The sequence below is a fragment of the Talpa europaea genome (genome assembly GCF_964194135.1).
Source record: "Talpa europaea genome assembly, chromosome: 7".
NCBI classification, from domain to species: domain Eukaryota; kingdom Metazoa; phylum Chordata; class Mammalia; order Eulipotyphla; family Talpidae; genus Talpa; species Talpa europaea.
In genome coordinates this window covers 122,570,800-122,574,835 of record NC_140074.1, presented here as the reverse complement: position 1 = coordinate 122,574,835, position 4,036 = coordinate 122,570,800, and positions in this window count along the sequence as shown.

Below are 4,036 nucleotides of genomic sequence, written 5' to 3'. Positions count from 1 at the left end.
GCCAATCCCAGGGCGCGCAGGGGGCGCCCCGCAGGCCGCCCCCCTCCGCCGCCCGGCCCCCGCGGCAGGAACGTGAGCGGCCATTGGCCGGGAGTCCCGCGTCTCGCCCAGGAGGTCGGGCCAATCGCAGAGGAGACGGGGCGGGCCCTGGGCCGTACCATTCTGCTTCGGGAATGCGAGAGGATTCCGGGGTTTGTAAGGGCCCACACGGGGTATTTTTATAAAAAGGTGCGTTTTAAAGCCCATTATCGTGTGCGGCCCTCAGCGGAAGGATTCTGAAGGTCACGGGCATTTCTGGACTAAAGCGAAAATGGTTTATTCCTAAAAAGTAGTCCCTCCAGTGTACGAGGGGATTAAATTCTTCCAAGAGCGATGTCGGGCCCGGGCTAGCAGCTCCCGAGCCCTGACGTGCCGGAAAGGGCGCCCAGGTGTGTGCTGAGGCCCCGCGGCTCCCGTCTGCGGAAGAATATTGGAACACGTTTGGCAAAAGCCGAAAAGCGCATGAAGAAGTAAACAAATGAATAAAAGTGCCGTCTTAAAGGGACCGTGACTACCTTAGCGCAGCACCCGGGACTAGGCCGCGGAAGACGAGAAGGCGGGTTCGAGTCCCGGCTGGCGTCCACCTTCGGCCCGGCCTCGGGACTCTAGGGCGAAAGTCGCGGCCCCAGCCTTGTCCTGCAGAATCACCGTCGCGCAGGAGCCAGTGCGGGGGGTGGGGTGGGGTGGGGGGGCCGTAGCCGAGGTGCCCGCCTGGGTCTGTTGACGGAGGCGCGGGGCGTGGGCCCTGGTCTCCCCGGAGACCCGGGCGGGAAGGCCTCGCCCCCGGCCCGCAGCCGCCAGTGTGTCGAAGAAAATGGCCTCCTGGGGCCGACTTGATCTCTTCCGACCAGAAACATTTCCTGGGCCCTGATCGGGGAGTCCGGACCAGTGGATGAGCCTCTTTGTTGGGGAGGGCTTCGAAATTACGAGTTTAAGTCACTAGCCCGGTTGCTCTCTCGGCTCGCCAAGAGGGCCGGAGGAATCCACGGAGGCCCTTAAAGCCACCCCCTCCCCCTGCAGGAGGAGGCTTAGCCCAGAAATGGATTTAGGGGGGCTGTGGCCCAGATTAGGGGGTAAATTCATGGGAGCCCAGAAATGGATTTAGGGGGGCTGTGGCCCAGATTAGGGGGTAAATTCATGGGGGGCGGGAGGGATGGGACAGGGTTCTCCCTCATCTCCAGAGTCCCAGCTCACATCCTGAGGACTGACCGGGAGTGGCCCAAACCCTCCCCTCCGATAACTGAGGCCTGAAATCTAAGTGGAATCGCGCTCACCCACACCCGATGACCCCTTCGGTTTCCTCCTGAATGTCCACATTCCAGCCGCTTTCCACTGCAAAACATTGATACCCGCAGAACCACTTGACCCCACCACAGCCCGATGAGTTGGGCAAGGGTAGGAATTATTGTCTCCATTTTGAGATAAGAAATCGCTGAGACTCGGAAATTCAGTGACTTGTTTAAGTCACGTGACAACTATGTGGCGATTGTGACTAGAGCGAAGGACCCCCGTGCCATTTTCTCTGTCACAAACACAAACTCCCTTTTCCTTGAGAACTCTAGATCTAATTTATTTTCATTTCCAACAGCTTTAGCCTAGCTCAGGCTCTTATTTCTTCACTTAGCAAACACTTGTAGGAGGGTACAATGATGAAGAGCGTCATTCTCGCTGCGCATGTGCAGAGGCTATCAAGCCCCGGCAGCAAGTGAACAAAATCCCGGTAGGAGTTTGAGCCAAGCTGCTTGGGAGCTGGGGGTTTTAGGTTTTATGGGAGAAGTGACTTCTTGACTCACTGAAGGTTGTACTGTTTCAGGGCATCTACGAAAGCAGCATGGTATCCAGAGAAAGACCATGTCTGGGAACTCCTAGTTCTTTGGGTAAGCGGGCATGCCCAAAGGGAAAGCAGAGCAAGAGTGCCTTGGGCACATCCCTGGGCTTTCCAGAGCTCAGGTCCTCTGAAAACCTGCCCTCCTGTCTGCTGCTTTATCAGTCGATCAGTCCTGCAACCTCCTGTGGGCAGAATCTGCCCCTCACACCCAGTGCTCCCCAAAGAAAAGGGTTTTTGCAGATAAGTTCACTGGGAGTCAGTGAACTCCAAATTGTTACCACAATCCAGACACCTCAATAGGGATCCAGAAGGTACAGCTGAACCCAGCCTCTCTTTACTGGGCTTAGCTGTGTGTGCTTTTTTGTCATGGTGGGGGGTGGGGCGTAGCCAGACCAATAGGTGGTGGAATTCTAGAATTCTATCAAGAGGCCAGGCTCCTTGATATTGTGTTAACCCTTTGCCAAGTATTTCAAGATTTCTGGTCATTTAAACCTTAGGATTGCCTTATGAGGAAGAGAGCATGTTTATTTCACAAACAAGCCAACCCAGGCTTGAAGAAGAGAAGAACCTTGCCCAGGTCAGACAGCTAGTCTGTGCAAGTGGTGGAGCTGGCTTCTGCCCCACACCTGCATTCCCAGCATCTGTTTTCTTTCTCCCACTGCCCCACTGTTGTGCATCCTAACACCAGCTTCTGCTTATAACCTTGGGTTGAACCATGCAGCAGCAGGGCCCATGCATCGAGAAGGACTGAGTTAAGAGTGACCTTGGCTTCCAGTGGATAAATGACGGCCGAGCCTGGCGCTGACAGGGAATTTGGGAACTTAGGGGTCTCTCAGGGGGCTTCTCAACAGCTTCTGCCTCACGTTGGGGCAGGAAGGTCCTGGGGCCCAGGTGGTGGCAGCTGCAGGGAGTGCAAGGCTGCTGCAATCCACAGCAAGTGGGACCTTGGCCCGTGGCCTCAGAAACGCCAACACTAGGAGGCGCTCCGAGTGGCGAGTTCCCCTTCGAATCGCGGCCCTGGTTAGGGCCAGCCTGGATGATAAGGGCTGGCACTGACCACAAGGAGGTCAAGGCCGCCAGGCAGGGAAAAAAATAAACCCGGAGCACGAGCAGCCGCCGGCATCCTGAGGCCTGTGCCCACCCCATGGGGGCTCCCCGCATAGGATCCCCCTCACACACACTCCTAAGGAAGGGGCGGGAACGAGCCTCCCGCTGGGACTCGGCCTTCCAGAAAGTTCCTAGGGAAAGCCCAAATGCGGAGGTCAAGGGGAGGGCGCGCCAAAGCGCACACTTGGGGGGCCCGGGTCTCCAGACCCCGGCCCCGCGCTCAGTGCGCGGAGACCCGAGCAGCCGCCCATCCCTTGGGGAGAGGCCGGAGCCTCCGCCCGCATTCCTGTCCTCGCGGCCACCCCCAGCTCGCCGGGCGCCCCCGACGGGGTGGGGAGGCGAATGGCGCGCTCCGCCGGGCTCCCCGGCTGCCGGGGCCCCGCGCTCGAGCGCCAGCCGCCCCGCTCCCCCGCGCCTCGGGGCCGAAACCTCGGGGTTTCCTTCCCCCGGGCCCCGCCGGCCTCTCCGGGCCGTCCCCGGGCACCGGGGGGCCGCGCGCCCCGACCGCGCTTCCCGCCTCACTCCCGAGGGCCAGCGGCAGCGGATTAAGGCTTTATTTATTGACGGAGACGCTCGCGCGCGGGCGAAGCGCCCTCGCAGGCGCCCCGGTGGGGGAGGGGCGGGGACTCGCGCTCCCGCCGCCTGCCCCGCCCGCGCCCGCCGCGCCCGCCGCGCGCAGCCAATCGCCCTTCCCGGCCCGGCCCAAGTCCTAACCGGCCCCAGAGCGGAGCCTCCGAGGGGAGCGGCTGGGGGAGCAGAGTCAGGTGATCCGGGGAGGGGGCAGGGCAGAGGCTGAGCCCCGCCTGCCCCGGCCCGGGACCGGCACTGCCCGGGCAGCCTCCGAGGGAACTTCGGGGGGTGGAGGGGGGAGCCCGGAAGCGCCCTTGTGAAACTGCAGGAAAGGGTGGGGTCCTACCCGGCCCCCCAACAGGGCAGGGGTGCCAAGGCAAACACTTATGTGGGGGGTGGTGTTTAGAGCTGTTCTCCTGAACCCTCGGCGGGCTCAGGGCACAGCAGGCTCAGGGCCTCCTCGGTTGGCTGCAGAAGCCCCTCCGTGGAGAG